This window comes from Salvelinus fontinalis, unplaced genomic scaffold (assembly GCF_029448725.1).
Source record: "Salvelinus fontinalis isolate EN_2023a unplaced genomic scaffold, ASM2944872v1 scaffold_0981, whole genome shotgun sequence".
Lineage (NCBI taxonomy): Eukaryota > Metazoa > Chordata > Actinopteri > Salmoniformes > Salmonidae > Salvelinus > Salvelinus fontinalis.
Window position 1 is genome coordinate 22,468 of NW_026601190.1, and position 20,966 is coordinate 43,433.

Here is a 20,966-nt window from a genome sequence, read left to right on the forward strand (position 1 = left end):
ATCGTTGTAGAGTGGTGACTGTTTTAACAGGGTAGTAGGGTTGTAATGAGAGTTTACCTAAAGGATCGTTGTAGAGTGGTGACTGTTTTAACAGGGTACTAGGGTTGTAATGAGAGTTTACCTAAAGGAGCGTTGTAGAGTGGTGACTGTTTTAACAGGGTAGTAGGGTTGTAATGAGAGTTTACCTAAAGGATCGTTGTAGAGTGGTGACTGTTTTAACAGGGTAGTAGGGTTGTAATGAGAGTTTACCTAAAGGATCGTTGTAGAGTGGTGACTGTTTTAACAGGGTAGTAGGGTTGTAATGAGAGTTTACCTAAAGGATCGTTGTAGAGTGGTGACTGTTTTAACAGGGTAGTAGGGTTGTAATGAGAGTTTACCTAAAGGATCGTTGTGGAGTGGTGTCTGTTTTAACAGGGTACTAGGGTTGTAATGAGAGTTTACCTAAAGGATCGTTGTAGAGTGGTGACTGTTTTAACAGGGTAGTAGGGTTGTAATGAGAGTTTACCTAAAGGATCGTTGTAGAGTGGTGACTGTTTTAACAGGGTACTAGGGTTGTAATGAGAGTTTACCTAAATTATCGTTGTAGAGTGGTGACTGTTTTAACAGGGTAGTAGGGTTGTAATGAGAGTTTACCTAAAGGATCGTTGTAGAGTGGTGACTGTTTTAACAGGGTACTAGGGTTGTAATGAGAGTTTACCTAAAGGATCGTTGTAGAGTGGTGACTGTTTTAACAGGGTACTAGGGTTGTAATGAGAGTTTAACTAAAGGATCGTTGTAGAGTGGTGACTGTTTAAACAGGGTAGTAGGGTTGTAATGAGAGTTTACCTAAAGGATCGTTGTAGAGTGGTGACTGTTTTAACAGGGTAGTAGGGTTGAAATGAGAGTTTACCTAAAGGATCGTTGTAGAGTGGTGACTGTTTTAACAGGGTACTAGGGTTGTAATGAGAGTTTACCTAAAGGATCGTTGTAGAGTGGTGACTGTTTTAACAGGGTAGTAGGGTTGTAATGAGAGTTTACCTAAAGGATCGTTGTAGAGTGGTGACTGTTTTAACAGGGTAGTAGGGTTGTAATGAGAGTTTACCTAAAGGATCGTTGTAGAGTGGTGACTGTTTTAACAGGGTAGTAGGGTTGTAATGAGAGTTTACCTAAAGGATCGTTGTAGAGTGGTGACTGTTTTAACAGGGTAGTAGGGTTGTAATGAGAGTTTACCTAAAGGATCGTTGTAGAGTGGTGACTGTTTTAACAGGGTAGTAGGGTTGTAATGAGAGTTTACCTAAATTATCGTTGTAGAGTGGTGACTGTTTTAACAGGGTACTAGGGTTGTAATGAGAGTTTACCTAAAGGATCGTTGTAGAGTGGTGACTGTTTTAACAGGGTACTAGGGTTGTAATGAGAGTTTACCTAAAGGATCGTTGTAGAGTGGTGACTGTTTTAACAGGGTAGTAGGGTTGTAATGAGAGTTTACCTAAAGGATCGTTGTAGAGTGGTGACTGTTTTAACAGGGTAGTAGGGTTGTAATGAGAGTTTACCTAAAGGATCGTTGTAGAGTGGTGACTGTTTTAACAGGGTAGTAGGGTTGTAATGAGAGTTTACCTAAAGGATCGTAGTAGAGTGGTGACAGTTTTAACAGGGTAGTAGGGTTGTAATGAGAGTTTACCTAAAGGATCGTTGTAGAGTGGTGACTGTTTTAACAGGGTAGTAGGGTTGTAATGAGAGTTTACCTAAAGGATCGCTGTGGAGTGGTGTCTGTTTTAACAGGGTACTAGGGTTGTAATGAGAGTTTACCTAAAGGATCGTTGTAGAGTGGTAACTGTTTAAACAGGGTAGTAGGGTTGTAATGAGAGTTTACCTAAAGGATCGTTGTAGAGTGGTGACTGTTTTAACAGGGTACTAGGGTTGTAATGAGAGTTTACCTAAAGGATCGTTGTAGAGTGGTGACTGTTTTAACAGGGTAGTAGGGTTGTAATGAGAGTTTACCTAAAGAATCGTTGTAGAGTGGTGACTGTTTTAACAGGGTAGTAGGGTTGTAATGAGAGTTTACCTAAAGGATCGTTGTAGAGTGGTGACTGTTTTAACAGGGTACTAGGGTTGTAATGAGAGTTTACCTAAAGGATCGTTGTAGAGTGGTGACTGTTTTAACAGGGTAGTAGGGTTGTAATGAGAGTTTACCTAAAGGATCGCTGTGGAGTGGTGTCTGTTTTAACAGGGTACTAGGGTTGTAATGAGAGTTTACCTAAAGGATCGTTGTAGAGTGGTAACTGTTTAAACAGGGTAGTAGGGTTGTAATGAGAGTTTACCTAAAGGATCGTTGTAGAGTGGTGACTGTTTTAACAGGGTACTAGGGTTGTAATGAGAGTTTACCTAAAGGATCGTTGTAGAGTGGTGACTGTTTTAACAGGGTAGTAGGGTTGTAATGAGAGTTTACCTAAAGGATCGTTGTAGAGTGGTGACTGTTTTAACAGGGTACTAGGGTTGTAATGAGAGTTTACCTAAAGGATCGTTGTAGAGTGGTGACTGTTTTAACAGGGTACTAGGGTTGTAATGAGAGTTTACCTAAAGGATCGTTGTAGAGTGGTGACTGTTTTAACAGGGTACTAGGGTTGTAATGAGAGTTTACCTAAAGGATCATTGTAGAGTGGTGACTGTTTTAACAGGGTAGTAGGGTTGTAATGAGAGTTTACCTAAAGGATCGTTGTAGAGTGGTGACTGTTTTAACAGGGTACTAGGGTTGTAATGAGAGTTTACCTAAATTATCGTTGTAGAGTGGTGACTGTTTTAACAGGGTAGTAGGGTTGTAATGAGAGTTTACCTAAAGGATCGTTGTAGAGTGGTGACTGTTTTAACAGGGTAGTAGGGTTGTAATGAGAGTTTACCTAAAGGATCGTTGTAGAGTGGTGACTGTTTTAACAGGGTAGTAGGGTTGTAATGAGAGTTTACCTAAAGGATCGTTGTAGAGTGGTGACTGTTTTAACAGGGTACTAGGGTTGTAATGAGAGTTTACCTAAAGGATCATTGTAGAGTGGTGACTGTTTTAACAGGGTAGTAGGGTTGTAATGAGAGTTTACCTAAAGGATCGTTGTAGAGTGGTAACTGTTTAAACAGGGTAGTAGGGTTGTAATGAGAGTTTACCTAAAGGATCGTTGTAGAGTGGTGACTGTTTTAACAGGGTACTAGGGTTGTAATGAGAGTTTACCTAAAGGATCGTTGTAGAGTGGTGACTGTTTTAACAGGGTAGTAGGGTTGTAATGAGAGTTTACCTAAAGGATCGTTGTAGAGTGGTGACTGTTTTAACAGGGTAGTAGGGTTGTAATGAGAGTTTACCTAAAGGATCGTTGTAGAGTGGTGACTGTTTTAACAGGGTACTAGGGTTGTAATGAGAGTTTACCTAAAGGATCGTTGTAGAGTGGTGACTGTTTTAACAGGGTAGTAGGGTTGTAATGAGAGTTTACCTAAAGGATCGTTGTAGAGTGGTGACTGTTTTAACAGGGTAGTAGGGTTGTAATGAGAGTTTACCTAAAGGATCGTTGTAGAGTGGTGACTGTTTTAACAGGGTACTAGGGTTGTAATGAGAGTTTACCTAAATTATCGTTGTAGAGTGGTGACTGTTTTAACAGGGTAGTAGGGTTGTAATGAGAGTTTACCTAAAGGATCGTTGTAGAGTGGTGACTGTTTTAACAGGGTAGTAGGGTTGTAATGAGAGTTTACCTAAAGGATCGTTGTAGAGTGGTGACTGTTTTAACAGGGTAGTAGGTTTGCAATGAGAGTTTACCTAAAGGATCGTTGTAGAGTGGTGACTGTTTTAACAGGGTACTAGGGTTGTAATGAGAGTTTACCTAAAGGATCATTGTAGAGTGGTGACTGTTTTAACAGGGTAGTAGGGTTGTAATGAGAGTTTACCTAAAGGATCGTTGTAGAGTGGTGACTGTTTTAACAGGGTAGTAGGGTTGTAATGAGAGTTTACCTAAAGGATTGTTGTAGAGTGGTGACTGTTTTAACAGGGTACTAGGGTTGTAATGAGAGTTTACCTAAAGGATCGTTGTAGAGTGGTGACTGTTTTAACAGGGTAGTAGGGTTGTAATGAGAGTTTACCTAAAGGATTGTTGTAGAGTGGTGACTGTTTTAACAAGGTAGTAGGGTTGTAATGAGAGTTTACCTAAAGGATCCTTGTAGAGTGGTGACTGTTTTAACAGGGTAGTAGGGTTGTAATGAGAGTTTACCTAAAGGATCGTTGTAGAGTGGTGACTGTTTTAACAGGGTAGTAGGGTTGTAATAAGAGTTTACCTAAAGGATCGTTGTAGAATGGTGACTGTTTTAACAGGGTAGTAGGGTTGTAATGAGAGTTTACCTAAAGGATCGTTGTAGAGTGGTGACTGTTTTAACAGGGTACTAGGGTTGTAATGAGAGTTTACCTAAAGGATCGTTGTAGAGTGGTGACTGTTTTAACAGGGTAGTAGGGTTGTAATGAGAGTTTACCTAAAGGATCTTTGTAGAGTGGTGACTGTTTTAACAGGGTACTAGGGTTGTAATGAGAGTTTACCTAAAGGATCGTTGTAGAGTGGTGACTGTTTTAACAGGGTAGTAGGGTTGTAATGAGAGTTTACCTAAATGATCGTTGTAGAGTGGTGACTGTTTAAACAGGGTACTAGGGTTGTAATGAGAGTTTACCTAAAGGATCGTTGTAGAGTGGTGACTGTTTTAACAGGGTAGTAGGGTTGTAATGAGAGTTTACCTAAAGGATCGTTGTAGAGTGGTGACTGTTTTAACAGGGTACTAGGGTTGTAATGAGAGTTTACCTAAAGGATCGTTGTAGAGTGGTGACTGTTTTAACAGGGTAGTAGGGTTGTAATGAGAGTTTACCTAAAGGATCGTTGTAGAGTGGTGACTGTTTTAACAGGGTAGTAGGGTTGTAATGAGAGTTTACCTAAATGATCGTTGTAGAGTGGTGACTGTTTAAACAGGGTACTAGGGTTGTAATGAGAGTTTACCTAAAGGATCGTTGTAGAGTGGTGACTGTTTTAACAGGGTAGTAGGGTTGTAATGAGAGTTTACCTAAAGGATCGTTGTAGAGTGGTGACTGTTTTAACAGGGTACTAGGGTTGTAATGAGAGTTTACCTAAAGGATCGTTGTAGAGTGGTGACTGTTTTAACAGGGTAGTAGGGTTGTAATGAGAGTTTACCTAAAGGATCGTTGTAGAGTGGTGACTGTTTTAACAGGGTACTAGGGTTGTAATGAGAGTTTACCTAAAGGATCGTTGTAGAGTGGTGACTGTTTTAACAGGGTAGTAGGGTTGTAATGAGAGTTTACCTAAAGGATCATTGTAGAGTGGTGACTGTTTTAACAGGGTAGTAGGGTTGTAATGAGAGTTTACCTAAAGGATCGTTGTAGAGTGATGACTGTTTTAACAGGGTAGTAGGGTTGTAATGAGAGTTTACCTAAAGGATCGTTGTAGAGTGGTGACTGTTTTAACAGGGTAGTAGGGTTGTAATGAGAGTTTACCTAAAGGACCGTTGTAGAGTGGTGACTGTTTTAACAGGGTAGTAGGGTTGTAATGAGAGTTTACCTAAAGGATCGTTGTAGAGTGGTGACTGTTTTAACAGGGTAGTAGGGTTGTAATGAGAGTTTACCTAAAGGATCGTTGTAGAGTGGTGACTGTTTTAACAGGGTAGTAGGGTTGTAATGAGAGTTTACCTAAAGGATCGTAGTAGAGTGGTGACAGTTTTAACAGGGTAGTAGGGTTGTAATGAGAGTTTACCTAAAGGATCGTTGTAGAGTGGTGACTGTTTTAACAGGGTAGTAGGGTTGTAATGAGAGTTTACCTAAAGGATCGCTGTGGAGTGGTGTCTGTTTTAACAGGGTACTAGGGTTGTAATGAGAGTTTACCTAAAGGATCGTTGTAGAGTGGTAACTGTTTAAACAGGGTAGTAGGGTTGTAATGAGAGTTTACCTAAAGGATCGTTGTAGAGTGGTGACTATTTTAACAGGGTACTAGGGTTGTAATGAGAGTTTACCTAAAGGATCGTTGTAGAGTGGTGACTGTTTTAACAGGGTAGTAGGGTTGTAATGAGAGTTTACCTAAAGGATCGTTGTAGAGTGGTGACTGTTTTAACAGGGTAGTAGGGTTGTAATGAGAGTTTACCTAAAGGATCGTTGTAGAGTGGTGACTGTTTTAACAGGGTACTAGGGTTGTAATGAGAGTTTACCTAAAGGATCGTTGTAGAGTGGTGACTGTTTTAACAGGGTAGTAGGGTTGTAATGAGAGTTTACCTAAAGGATCGCTGTGGAGTGGTGTCTGTTTTAACAGGGTACTAGGGTTGTAATGAGAGTTTACCTAAAGGATCGTTGTAGAGTGGTAACTGTTTAAACAGGGTAGTAGGGTTGTAATGAGAGTTTACCTAAAGGATCGCTGTGGAGTGGTGTCTGTTTTAACAGGGTACTAGGGTTGTAATGAGAGTTTACCTAAAGGATCGTTGTAGAGTGGTGACTGTTTTAACAGGGTAGTAGGGTTGTAATGAGAGTTTACCTAAAGGATCGTTGTAGAGTGGTGACTGTTTTAACAGGGTAGTAGGGTTGTAATGAGAGTTTACCTAAATTATCGTTGTAGAGTGGTGACTGTTTTAACAGGGTACTAGGGTTGTAATGAGAGTTTACCTAAAGGATCGTTGTAGAGTGGTGACTGTTTTAACAGGGTACTAGGGTTGTAATGAGAGTTTACCTAAAGGATCGTTGTAGAGTGGTGACTGTTTTAACAGGGTAGTAGGGTTGTAATGAGAGTTTACCTAAAGGATCGTTGTAGAGTGGTGACTGCTTTAACAGGGTAGTAGGGTTGTAATGAGAGTTTACCTAAAGGATCGTTGTAGAGTGGTGACTGTTTTAACAGGGTAGTAGGGTTGTAATGAGAGTTTACCTAAAGGACCGTTGTAGAGTGGTGACTGTTTTAACAGGGTAGTAGGGTTGTAATGAGAGTTTACCTAAAGGATCGTTGTAGAGTGGTGACTGTTTTAACAGGGTAGTAGGGTTGTAATGAGAGTTTACCTAAAGGATCGTTGTAGAGTGGTGACTGTTTTAACAGGGTAGTAGGGTTGTAATGAGAGTTTACCTAAAGGATCGTAGTAGAGTGGTGACAGTTTTAACAGGGTAGTAGGGTTGTAATGAGAGTTTACCTAAAGGATCGTTGTAGAGTGGTGACTGTTTTAACAGGGTAGTAGGGTTGTAATGAGAGTTTACCTAAAGGATCGCTGTGGAGTGGTGTCTGTTTTAACAGGGTACTAGGGTTGTAATGAGAGTTTACCTAAAGGATCGTTGTAGAGTGGTAACTGTTTAAACAGGGTAGTAGGGTTGTAATGAGAGTTTACCTAAAGGATCGTTGTAGAGTGGTGACTGTTTTAACAGGGTACTAGGGTTGTAATGAGAGTTTACCTAAAGGATCGTTGTAGAGTGGTGACTGTTTTAACAGGGTAGTAGGGTTGTAATGAGAGTTTACCTAAAGGATCGTTGTAGAGTGGTGACTGTTTTAACAGGGTAGTAGGGTTGTAATGAGAGTTTACCTAAAGGATCGTTGTAGAGTGGTGACTGCTTTAACAGGGTAGTAGGGTTGTAATGAGAGTTTACCTAAAGGATCGTTGTAGAGTGGTGACTGTTTTAACAGGGTAGTAGGGTTGTAATGAGAGTTTACCTAAAGGATCGTTGTAGAGTGGTGACTGTTTTAACAGGGTAGTAGGGTTGTAATGAGAGTTTACCTAAAGGATCGTTGTAGAGTGGTGACTGTTTTAACAGGGTAGTAGGGTTGTAATGAGAGTTTACCTAAAGGATCGTTGTAGAGTGGTGACTGTTTTAACAGGGTAGTAGGGTTGTAATGAGAGTTTACCTAAAGGATCGTAGTAGAGTGGTGACAGTTTTAACAGGGTAGTAGGGTTGTAATGAGAGTTTACCTAAAGGATCGTTGTAGAGTGGTGACTGTTTTAACAGGGTAGTAGGGTTGTAATGAGAGTTTACCTAAAGGATCGCTGTGGAGTGGTGTCTGTTTTAACAGGGTACTAGGGTTGTAATGAGAGTTTACCTAAAGGATCGTTGTAGAGTGGTAACTGTTTAAACAGGGTAGTAGGGTTGTAATGAGAGTTTACCTAAAGGATCGTTGTAGAGTGGTGACTGTTTTAACAGGGTACTAGGGTTGTAATGAGAGTTTACCTAAAGGATCGTTGTAGAGTGGTGACTGTTTTAACAGGGTAGTAGGGTTGTAATGAGAGTTTACCTAAAGGATGGTTGTAGAGTGGTGACTGTTTTAACAGGGTAGTAGGGTTGTAATGAGAGTTTACCTAAAGGATCGTTGTAGAGTGGTGACTGTTTTAACAGGGTACTAGGGTTGTAATGAGAGTTTACCTAAAGGATCGTTGTAGAGTGGTGACTGTTTTAACAGGGTAGTAGGGTTGTAATGAGAGTTTACCTAAAGGATCGCTGTGGAGTGGTGTCTGTTTTAACAGGGTACTAGGGTTGTAATGAGAGTTTACCTAAAGGATCGTTGTAGAGTGGTAACTGTTTAAACAGGGTAGTAGGGTTGTAATGAGAGTTTACCTAAAGGATCGTTGTAGAGTGGTGACTGTTTTAACAGGGTACTAGGGTTGTAATGAGAGTTTACCTAAAGGATCGTTGTAGAGTGGTGACTGTTTTAACAGGGTAGTAGGGTTGTAATGAGAGTTTACCTAAAGGATCGTTGTAGAGTGGTGACTGTTTTAACAGGGTACTAGGGTTGTAATGAGAGTTTACCTAAAGGATCGTTGTAGAGTGGTGACTGTTTTAACAGGGTACTAGGGTTGTAATGAGAGTTTACCTAAAGGATCGTTGTAGAGTGGTGACTGTTTTAACAGGGTACTAGGGTTGTAATGAGAGTTTACCTAAAGGATCATTGTAGAGTGGTGACTGTTTTAACAGGGTAGTAGGGTTGTAATGAGAGTTTACCTAAAGGATCGTTGTAGAGTGGTGACTGTTTTAACAGGGTACTAGGGTTGTAATGAGAGTTTACCTAAATTATCGTTGTAGAGTGGTGACTGTTTTAACAGGGTAGTAGGGTTGTAATGAGAGTTTACCTAAAGGATCGTTGTAGAGTGGTGACTGTTTTAACAGGGTAGTAGGGTTGTAATGAGAGTTTACCTAAAGGATCGTTGTAGAGTGGTGACTGTTTTAACAGGGTAGTAGGGTTGTAATGAGAGTTTACCTAAAGGATCGTTGTAGAGTGGTGACTGTTTTAACAGGGTACTAGGGTTGTAATGAGAGTTTACCTAAAGGATCATTGTAGAGTGGTGACTGTTTTAACAGGGTAGTAGGGTTGTAATGAGAGTTTACCTAAAGGATCGTTGTAGAGTGGTAACTGTTTAAACAGGGTAGTAGGGTTGTAATGAGAGTTTACCTAAAGGATCGTTGTAGAGTGGTGACTGTTTTAACAGGGTACTAGGGTTGTAATGAGAGTTTACCTAAAGGATCGTTGTAGAGTGGTGACTGTTTTAACAGGGTAGTAGGGTTGTAATGAGAGTTTACCTAAAGGATCGTTGTAGAGTGGTGACTGTTTTAACAGGGTAGTAGGGTTGTAATGAGAGTTTACCTAAAGGATCGTTGTAGAGTGGTGACTGTTTTAACAGGGTACTAGGGTTGTAATGAGAGTTTACCTAAAGCATCGTTGTAGAGTGGTGACTGTTTTAACAGGGTAGTAGGGTTGTAATGAGAGTTTACCTAAAGGATCGTTGTAGAGTGGTGACTGTTTTAACAGGGTAGTAGGGTTGTAATGAGAGTTTACCTAAAGGATCGTTGTAGAGTGGTGACTGTTTTAACAGGGTACTAGGGTTGTAATGAGAGTTTACCTAAATTATCGTTGTAGAGTGGTGACTGTTTTAACAGGGTAGTAGGGTTGTAATGAGAGTTTACCTAAAGGATCGTTGTAGAGTGGTGACTGTTTTAACAGGGTAGTAGGGTTGTAATGAGAGTTTACCTAAAGGATCGTTGTAGAGTGGTGACTGTTTTAACAGGGTAGTAGGTTTGCAATGAGAGTTTACCTAAAGGATCGTTGTAGAGTGGTGACTGTTTTAACAGGGTACTAGGGTTGTAATGAGAGTTTACCTAAAGGATCATTGTAGAGTGGTGACTGTTTTAACAGGGTAGTAGGGTTGTAATGAGAGTTTACCTAAAGGATCGTTGTAGAGTGGTGACTGTTTTAACAGGGTAGTAGGGTTGTAATGAGAGTTTACCTAAAGGATTGTTGTAGAGTGGTGACTGTTTTAACAGGGTACTAGGGTTGTAATGAGAGTTTACCTAAAGGATCGTTGTAGAGTGGTGACTGTTTTAACAGGGTAGTAGGGTTGTAATGAGAGTTTACCTAAAGGATTGTTGTAGAGTGGTGACTGTTTTAACAAGGTAGTAGGGTTGTAATGAGAGTTTACCTAAAGGATCCTTGTAGAGTGGTGACTGTTTTAACAGGGTAGTAGGGTTGTAATGAGAGTTTACCTAAAGGATCGTTGTAGAGTGGTGACTGTTTTAACAGGGTAGTAGGGTTGTAATAAGAGTTTACCTAAAGGATCGTTGTAGAATGGTGACTGTTTTAACAGGGTAGTAGGGTTGTAATGAGAGTTTACCTAAAGGATCGTTGTAGAGTGGTGACTGTTTTAACAGGGTACTAGGGTTGTAATGAGAGTTTACCTAAAGGATCGTTGTAGAGTGGTGACTGTTTTAACAGGGTAGTAGGGTTGTAATGAGAGTTTACCTAAAGGATCTTTGTAGAGTGGTGACTGTTTTAACAGGGTACTAGGGTTGTAATGAGAGTTTACCTAAAGGATCGTTGTAGAGTGGTGACTGTTTTAACAGGGTAGTAGGGTTGTAATGAGAGTTTACCTAAATGATCGTTGTAGAGTGGTGACTGTTTTAACAGGGTACTAGGGTTGTAATGAGAGTTTACCTAAAGGATCGTTGTAGAGTGGTGACTGTTTTAACAGGGTACTAGGGTTGTAATGAGAGTTTACCTAAAGGATCGTTGTAGAATGGTGACTGTTTTAACAGGGTACTAGGGTTGTAATGAGAGTTTACCTAAAGGATCGTTGTAGAGTGGTGACTGTTTTAACAGGGTACTACGGTTGTAATGAGAGTTTACCTAAAGGATCGTTGTAGAGTGGTGACTGTTTTAACAGGGTAGTAGGGTTGTAATGAGAGTTTACCTAAAGGATCGTTGTAGAGTGGTGACTGTTTTAACAGGGTACTAGGGTTGTAATGAGAGTTTACCTAAATGATCGTTGTAGAGTGGTGACTGTTTAAACAGGGTACTAGGGTTGTAATGAGAGTTTACCTAAAGGATCGTTGTAGAGTGGTGACTGTTTTAACAGGGTAGTAGGGTTGTAATGAGAGTTTACCTAAAGGATCGTTGTAGAGTGGTGACTGTTTTAACAGGGTACTAGGGTTGTAATGAGAGTTTACCTAAAGGATCGTTGTAGAGTGGTGACTGTTTTAACAGGGTAGCAGGGTTGTAATGAGAGTTTACCTAAAGGATCGTTGTAGAGTGGTGACTGTTTTAACAGGGTACTAGGGTTGTAATGAGAGTTTACCTAAAGGATCGTTGTAGAGTGGTGACTGTTTTAACAGGGTAGTAGGGTTGTAATGAGAGTTTACCTAAATGATCGTTGTAGAGTGGTGACTGTTTTAACAGGGTAGTAGGGTTGTAATGAGAGTTTACCTAAAGGATCGTTGTAGAGTGATGACTGTTTTAACAGGGTAGTAGGGTTGTAATGAGAGTTTACCTAAAGGATCGTTGTAGAGTGGTGACTGTTTTAACAGGGTAGTAGGGTTGTAATGAGAGTTTACCTAAAGGACCGTTGTAGAGTGGTGACTGTTTTAACAGGGTAGTAGGGTTGTAATGAGAGTTTACCTAAAGGATCGTTGTAGAGTGGTGACTGTTTTAACAGGGTAGTAGGGTTGTAATGAGAGTTTACCTAAAGGATCGTTGTAGAGTGGTGACTGTTTTAACAGGGTAGTAGGGTTGTAATGAGAGTTTACCTAAAGGATCGTAGTAGAGTGGTGACAGTTTTAACAGGGTAGTAGGGTTGTAATGAGAGTTTACCTAAAGGATCGTTGTAGAGTGGTGACTGTTTTAACAGGGTAGTAGGGTTGTAATGAGAGTTTACCTAAAGGATTGTTGTAGAGTGGTGACTGTTTTAACAGGGTACTAGGGTTGTAATGAGAGTTTACCTAAAGGATCGTTGTAGAGTGGTAACTGTTTAAACAGGGTAGTAGGGTTGTAATGAGAGTTTACCTAAAGGATCGTTGTAGAGTGGTGACTGTTTTAACAGGGTACTAGGGTTGTAATGAGAGTTTACCTAAAGGATCGTTGTAGAGTGGTGACTGTTTTAACAGGGTAGTAGGGTTGTAATGAGAGTTTACCTAAAGGATCGTTGTAGAGTTGTGACTGTTTTAACAGGGTAGTAGGGTTGTAATGAGAGTTTACCTAAAGGATCGTTGTAGAGTGGTGACTGTTTTAACAGGGTACTAGGGTTGTAATGAGAGTTTACCTAAAGGATCGTTGTAGAGTGGTGACTGTTTTAACAGGGTAGTAGGGTTGTAATGAGAGTTTACCTAAAGGATCGCTGTGGAGTGGTGTCTGTTTTAACAGGGTACTAGGGTTGTAATGAGAGTTTACCTAAAGGATCGTTGTAGAGTGGTAACTGTTTAAACAGGGTAGTAGGGTTGTAATGAGAGTTTACCTAAAGGATCGCTGTGGAGTGGTGTCTGTTTTAACAGGGTACTAGGGTTGTAATGAGAGTTTACCTAAAGGATCGTTGTAGAGTGGTAACTGTTTAAACAGGGTAGTAGGGTTGTAATGAGAGTTTACCTAAAGGATCGTTGTAGAGTGGTGACTGTTTTAACAGGGTACTAGGGTTGTAATGAGAGTTTACCTAAAGGATCGTTGTAGAGTGGTGACTGTTTTAACAGGGTACTAGGGTTGTAATGAGAGTTTACCTAAAGGATCGTTGTAGAGTGGTGACTGTTTTAACAGGGTACTAGGGTTGTAATGAGAGTTTACCTAAAGGATCGTTGTAGAGTGGTGACTGTTTTAACAGGGTAGTAGGGTTGTAATGAGAGTTTACCTAAAGGATCGTTGTAGAGTGGTGACTGTTTTAACAGGGTACTAGGGTTGTAATGAGAGTTTACCTAAATTATCGTTGTAGAGTGGTGACTGTTTTAACAGGGTAGTAGGGTTGTAATGAGAGTTTACCTAAAGGATCGTTGTAGAGTGGTGACTGTTTTAACAGGGTAGTAGGGTTGTAATGAGAGTTTACCTAAAGGATCGTTGTAGAGTGGTGACTGTTTTAACAGGGTACTAGGGTTGTAATGAGAGTTTACCTAAAGGATCGTTGTAGAGTGGTGACTGTTTTAACAGGGTACTAGGGTTGTAATGAGAGTTTACCTAAAGGATCATTGTAGAGTGGTGACTGTTTTAACAGGGTAGTAGGGTTGTAATGAGAGTTTACCTAAAGGATCGTTGTAGAGTGGTAACTGTTTAAACAGGGTAGTAGGGTTGTAATGAGAGTTTACCTAAAGGATCGTTGTAGAGTGGTGACTGTTTTAACAGGGTACTAGGGTTGTAATGAGAGTTTACCTAAAGGATCGTTGTAGAGTGGTGACTGTTTTAACAGGGTAGTAGGGTTGTAATGAGAGTTTACCTAAAGGATCGTTGTAGAGTGGTGACTGTTTTAACAGGGTAGTAGGGTTGTAATGAGAGTTTACCTAAAAGATCGTTGTAGAGTGGTGACTGTTTTAACAGGGTACTAGGGTTGTAATGAGAGTTTACCTAAAGGATCGTTGTAGAGTGGTGACTGTTTTAACAGGGTAGTAGGGTTGTAATGAGAGTTTACCTAAAGGATCGTTGTAGAGTGGTGACTGTTTTAACAGGGTAGTAGGGTTGTAATGAGAGTTTACCTAAAGGATCGTTGTAGAGTGGTAACTGTTTTAACAGGGTACTAGGGTTGTAATGAGAGTTTACCTAAATTATCGTTGTAGAGTGGTGACTGTTTTAACAGGGTAGTAGGGTTGTAATGAGAGTTTACCTAAAGGATCGTTGTAGAGTGGTGACTGTTTTAACAGGGTAGTAGGGTTGTAATGAGAGTTTACCTAAAGGATCGTTGTAGAGTGGTGACTGTTTTAACAGGGTAGTAGGTTTGCAATGAGAGTTTACCTAAAGGATCGTTGTAGAGTGGTGACTGTTTTAACAGGGTACTAGGGTTGTAATGAGAGTTTACCTAAAGGATCATTGTAGAGTGGTGACTGTTTTAACAGGGTAGTAGGGTTGTAATGAGAGTTTACCTAAAGGATCGTTGTAGAGTGGTGACTGTTTTAACAGGGTAGTAGGGTTGTAATGAGAGTTTACCTAAAGGATTGTTGTAGAGTGGTGACTGTTTTAACAGGGTACTAGGGTTGTAATGAGAGTTTACCTAAAGGATCGTTGTAGAGTGGTGACTGTTTTAACAGGGTAGTAGGGTTGTAAGGTCTTTAAGAGGAGTAGTGGTGCTGAGAGGAGTCGATGCAGTCAGTATGTGCGTCCAAATGGCACCCTATTCCCTACATAGTGCACTACTTTTGACCAGAGCCCTGTTGGTGCTATTTGGGACACAGACAAGAGTTCAGACCGGGGTCTGTGTGAACACTCAACGCAGAGCCGTGAAAAATAATCAAATTGATTCCTGCATCTCCATGGACACCAGCTCCCTGTTTACATCGGTCATGATGTGGAATTCTCTCCATCAGTATTCCGAGGAGAACGTCAAATTAGAGAAGTTGAGTAATGCTTCCAGGAGACTCGGACCAATCACAGTTAAGTAATACCTTTAGGTGGAAGAGATACACAGGCTGAATGCAGGACTGGTTTAATACTTTAGGAAGAGAGGGAGGAGAGAGAAAGGGAGGGAGGCAGGGAGAGATGGAGGAGAGAGACTAGCAGAGATACACAGGCTGAATGCAGGACTGGTTAAAGACTTAAAGGAAGAGAGAGAGGAGAGACAAAAGGGAGGGAGGCAGGGAGAGATGAGGGGAGAGAGACTAGCAGAAATACACAGGCTGAATGCAGGACTGGTTAAAGACTTAAAGGAAGAGAGAGAGGAGAGAGAAAGGGAGGGAGGCAGGGAGAGATGAGGGGAGAGAGACTAGCAGAGATACACAGGCTGAATGCAGGACTGGTTTAATACTTAAAGGAAGAGAGAGAGGAGAGAGAAAGGGAGGGAGGCAGGGAGAGATGAGGGGAGAGAGACTAGCAGAGATACACAGGCTGAATGCAGGACTGGTTAAAGACTTAAAGGAAGAGAGGGAGGAGAGTGAAAGGGAGGGAGGCAGGGAGAGATGAGGGGAGAGAGACTAGCAGAGATACACAGGCTGAATGCAGGACTGGTTAAAGACTTAAAGGACGAGAGGGAGGAGAGAGAAAGGGAGGGAGGCAGGGAGAGATGAGGGGAGAGAGACTAGCAGAGATACACAGGCTGAATGCAGGACTGGTTAAAGACTTAAAGGACGAGAGGGAGGAGAGAGAAAGGGAGGGAGGCAGGGAGAGATGAGGGGAGAGAGACTAGCAGAGATACACAGGCTGAATGCAGGACCGGTTAAAGACTTTATGCCTTCAGTAATGAGGCAAGGAGAGATGGAGAGAAGGGCAGGAGGGCGGTGGAGAGAGGGGCAGGAGGGAGGTGGAGATAGGGGCAGGGGGAAAGTAGAGAGAGGGGAGGGGAAGATAGAGAGAGAGGAGGGGGGGTAGAGAGAGGGGAAGAGAGAGAGGGGGAGGAAGAGAAATATATAGGGAGGGAGAGAGGGAGAGAGAGAGAAGGAAAGAGACAGAGAAAGAACTGGAACAAAAAGGAATGGAAATCTGAAGAGGGAACATTTGTATGGTGTTAAATGGTTAGAGATAAATGTAATGCCGAATAGCAAAACCAGCATAGATTCCCCATGAAATTACTGTGCTTTTCAGGTCGTGGTGAGATGATAATATGATACACATATCAGTGTATGTGACAAAAAATGCTTTGTTGTTGATGTTATTGTTGGTGTTGTATGGACTAGCTCTTGGTGTTGTGTGGACTAGCTCTTGGTGTTGGTGTTGTGTGGACTAGCTCTTGGAGTTGGTGTTGTGTGGACTAGCTCTTGGAGTTGGTGTTGTGTGGACTAGCTCTTGGTGTTGTGTGGACTAACTCTTGGAGTTGGTGTTGTGTGGACTAGCTCTTGGAGTTGGTGTTGTGTGGACTAGCTCTTGGAGTTGGTGTTGTGTGGACTAGCTCTTGGAGTTGGTGTTGTGTTGGACTAGCTCTTGGTGTTGTGTGGACTAGCTCTTGGTGTTGTGTGGACTAGCTCTTGGTGTTGGGTGGACTAGCTCTTGGAGTTGTGTGGACTAGCTATTGGAGTTGGTGTTGTGTGGACTAGCTCTTGGTGTAGGTGTTGTGTGGACTAGCTCTTGGTGTTGTGTGGATTAGCTCTTGGTGTAGGTGTTGTGTGGACTAGCTCTTGGAGTTGTGTGGACTAGCTCTTGGTGTTGTGTGGACTAGCTCTTGGTGTTGGTGTTGTATGGACTAGCTCTCGGAGTTGTGTGGACTAGCTCTTTGTGTTGGTGTTGTGTGGACTAGCTCTTGGTGTTGGTGTTGTATGGACTTGCTCTTGGAGATGTGTGGACTATCTCTTGGAGTTGGTGTTGTGTGGACTAGCTCTTGGTGTTGGTGTTGTGTGGACTAGCTCTTGGAGTTGGTGTTGTGTGGACTAGCTCTTGGTGTTGGTGTTGTGTGGACTAGCTCTTGGAGTTGGTGTTGTGTGGACTAGCTCTTGGAGTTGGTGTTGTGTGGACTAGCTCTTGGAGTTGGTGTTGTGTGGACTAGCTCTTGGAGTTGGTGTTCTGTGGACTAGCTCTTGGTGTTGGTGTTGTGTGGACTAGCTCTTGGTGTTGGTGTTGTGTGGACTAGCTCGTGGAGTTGGTGTTGTATGGACTAGCTCTTGGAGTTGTGTGGACTAGCTGTTGGTGTTGGTGTTGTGTGGACTAGCTCTTGGAGTTGTGTGGACTAGCTCTTGGAGTTGTGTGGACTAGCTCTTGGTGTTGGTGTTGTGTGGACTAGCTCGTGAAGTTGGTGTTGTATGGACTAGCTCTTGGAGTTGGTGTTGTGTGGACTAGCTCTTGGTGTTGTGTGGACTAGCTCTTGGTGTTGGTGTTGTGTGGACTAGCTCTTGTAGTTGGTGTTGTGTGGACTAGCTCTTGTAGTTGGTGTTGTGTGGACTAGCTCTTGGAGTTGGTATTGTGTGGACTAGCTCTTGGTGTTGGTGTTGTGTGGACTAGCTCTTGGTGTTGTGTGGACTAGCTCTTGGTGTTGTGTGGACTAGCTCTTGGAGTTGGTGTTGTGTGGACTAGCTCTTGGAGTTGGTGTTGTGTGGACTAGCTCTTGGTGTTGTGTGGACTAGCTCTTGGTGTTGGTGTTGTGTGGACTAGCTCTTGGAGTTGGTGTTGTGTGGACTATCTCTTGGAGTTGGTGTTGTGTGGACTAGCTCTTGGTGTTGGTGTTGTGTGGACTAGCTCTTGGAGTTGGTGTTGTGTGGACTAGCTCTTGGTGTTGGTGTTGTGTGGACTAGCTCTTGGAGTTCATGTTGTGTGGACTAGCTCTTGGAGTTGGTGTTCTGTGGACTAGCTCTTGGTGTTGTGTGGACTAGCTCTTGGTGTTGTGTGGACTAGCTCTTGGAGTTGTGTGGACTAGCTCTTGGTGTTGGTGTTGTGTGGACTAGCTCTTGGTGTTGTGTGGACTAGCTCTTGGTGTTTGTGTTGTGTGGACTAGCTCTTGGTGTTGTGTGGACTAGCTCTTGGAGTTGGTGTTGTGTGGACTAGCTCTTGGTGTTGTGTGGACTAGCTCTTGGTGTTGTGTGGACTAGCTCTTGGAGTTGGTGTTGTGTGGACTAGCTCATGCTGTTGGTGTTGTGTGGACTAGGTCGTGGAGTTGGTGTTGTGTGGACTAGCTCTTGGAGTTGGTGTTGTGTGGACTAGCTCTTGCTGTTGGTGTGTGGACTAGCTCTTGGTGTTGGTGTTGTGTGGACTAGCTCTTGGTGTTGGTGTTGTGTGGACTAGCTCTTGGTGTTGGTGTTGTGTGGACTAGCTCTTGGAGTTGGTGTTGTGTGGACTAGCTCTTGGAGTTGTGTGGACTAGCTCTTGGTGTTGGTGTTGTGTGGACTAGGTCGTGGAGTTGGTGTTGTATGGACTAGCGCTTGGTGTTGGTGTTGTGTGGACTAGCTCTTGGTGTTGTGTGGACTAGCTCTTGGAGTTGTGTGGACTAGCTCTTGGTGTTGTGTGGACTAGCTCTTGGTGTTGGTGTTGTATGGACTAGCTCTTGGAGTTGTGTGGACTAGCTCTTGGTGTTGGTGTTGTGTGGACTAGCTCTTAGTGTTGGTGTTGTGTGGACTAGCTCTTGGTGTTGGTGTTGTGTGGACTAGCTCTTGGAGTTGGTGTTGTGTGGACTAGCTCTTGGTGTTGGTGTTGTGTGGACTAGCTCTTGGTGTTGTGTGGACTAGCTCTTGGTGTTGTGTGGACTAGCTCTTGGTGTTGTGTGGACTAGCTCTTGGTGTTGTGTGGACTAGGTCTTTGAGTTGGTGTTGTGTGGACTAGCTCTTGGTGTTGTGTGGACTCGCTCTTGGTGTTGTGTGGACTAGCTCTTGGAGTTGGTGTTGTGTGGACTAGCTCTTGGTGTTGTGTGGACTAGCTCTTGGTGTTGTGTGGACTAGCTCTTGGTGTTGTGTGGACTAGCTCTTGGAGTTGTGTGGACTAGCTCTTGGTGTTGGTATTGTGTGGACTAGCTCTTGGTGTTGGTGTTGTGTGGACTAGCTCTTGGAGTTGTGTGGACTAGCTCTTGGTGTTGGTGTTGTGTGGACTAGCTCTTGGTGTTGTGTGGACTAGCTCTTGGTGTTGTGTGGACTAGCTCTTGGTGTTGTGTGGACTAGCTCTTGGTGTTGGTGTTGTGTGGACTAGCTCTTGGAGTTGGTGTTGTGTGGACTAGCTCTTGGTGTTGTGTGGACTAGCTCTTGGTGTTGTGTGGACTAGCTCTTGGTGTTGTGTGGACTAGCTCTTGGAGTTGGTGTTGTGTGGACTAGCTCTTGCTGTTGGTGTTGTGTGGACTAGGTCGTGGAGTTGTTGTTGTGTGGACTAGCTCTTGGTGTTGGTGTTGTGTGGACTAGCTCTTGGAGTTGGTGTTGTGTGGACTAGCTCTTGCTGTTGGTGTTGTGTGGACTAGCTCTTGGAGTTGGTGTTGTGTGGACTAGCTCTTGGAGTTGGTGTTGTGTGGACTAGCTCTTGCTGTTGGTGTTGTGTGGACTAGCTCTTGGAGTTGGTGTTGTGTGGACTAGCTCTTGGAGTTGGTGTTGTGTGGACTAGCTCTTGGAGGTGGTGTTGTGTGGACTAGCTCTTGGTGTTGGTGTTGTGTGGACTAGCTCTTGGTGTTGTGTGGACTAGCTCTTGGTGTTGTGTGGACTAGCTCTTGGAGTTGTGTGGACTAGCTCTTGGTGTTGGTGTTGTGTGGACTAGCTCTTGGTGTTGGTGTTGTGTGGACTAGCTCTTGGAGTTGTGTGGACTAGCTCTTGGTGTTGGTGTTGTGTGGACTAGCTCTTGGTGTTGTGTGGACTAGCTCTTGGTGTTGTGTGGACTAGCTCTTGGTGTTGTGTGGACTAGCTCTTGGTGTTGGTGTTGTGTGGACTAGCTCTTGGAGTTGGTGTTGTGTGGACTAGCTCTTGGTGTTGTGTGGACTAGCTCTTGGTGTTGTGTGGACTAGCTCTTGGTGTTGTGTGGACTAGCTCTTGGAGTTGGTGTTGTGTGGACTAGCTCTTGCTGTTGGTGTTGTGTGGACTAGGTCGTGGAGTTGTTGTTGTGTGGACTAGCTCTTGGTGTTGGTGTTGTGTGGACTAGCTCTTGGAGTTGGTGTTGTGTGGACTAGCTCTTGCTGTTGGTGTTGTGTGGACTAGCTCTTGGAGTTGGTGTTGTGTGGACTAGCTCTTGGAGTTGGTGTTGTGTGGACTAGCTCTTGCTGTTGGTGTTGTGTGGACTAGCTCTTGGAGTTGGTGTTGTGTGGACTAGCTCTTGGAGTTGGTGTTGTGTGGACTAGCTCTTGGAGGTGGTGTTGTGTGGACTAGCTCTTGGTGTTGGTGTTGTGTGGACTAGCTCTTGGTGTTGGTGTTGTGTTGGATATGTCTTTCTCTGCCATTCTTCCCTTTTCAACACCTACAGTATCTTCAGAGTGAATCTGGGCTGTGCCTATTCTGCCAAGGCAGCAGAGCTACAGAGCTTAGTCCCAAATGACACTGTGTGCCCTATGTAGGACACTACTTTTGATCAGAAGTAGTTTGCTATAGGTAATAGGATGTCATTTGGAACACAGAGCTGCAGCGCTTAGGATCATTTACTCTGAGCAGCTCTGGCTCATTGGTTCACCCACTGTTTTCAGTCTGTATCCGATATTCCATAATGCATCAGTGACTGGATTATATATGAACATTACTTTCTTGTTCCAGAGCCAATGGAGGATGACCTGTGAACTCATGAACACCAGTGAGGTGGAGAGTGTGTGTGGGGGTGGAGTGTGTGTATGTGGCAGGGCTTTAAGCAATTATCCTCTGTCTTAATGCAACAGTACAAAGTACATTTTTATTAGGCCTACTGCTGCCAGCCTGGATAAGCATACATAGTTATTACCTCTCCCACACAGTCTTCCACACAGTCTGGTCTGAAGATGTGAAAAGTACATGAACTCTGTTCGTGTTCTATCTGGTCTGATGTACCCGAGTTGGATTGGTAACCTCACTCTTCAAATTGAAATGCCTTGAATTGATAGCTTTTTCGGTGGTGTAGCTGACTAAGGCGTTGTCAAGTGTTTGCGAGACAGAGGACCCGAGATCAAGTAGCAGATTTTAGGAGGGAGGAAGATGTATTGTTAAACAAGCAGTTTGA

The 20,966-nt window shown here is 42.9% G+C and overlaps 1 protein-coding gene across 1 annotated transcript in view; it reads left to right on the forward strand.

The window, feature by feature from the left end:
• Positions 1-20,966, forward strand: part of LOC129847970 (protein unc-13 homolog B-like) — a 59,336-nt gene that overhangs the window by 13,874 nt on the left and 24,496 nt on the right. The gene's annotated exons all lie outside the window — the stretch shown is intronic.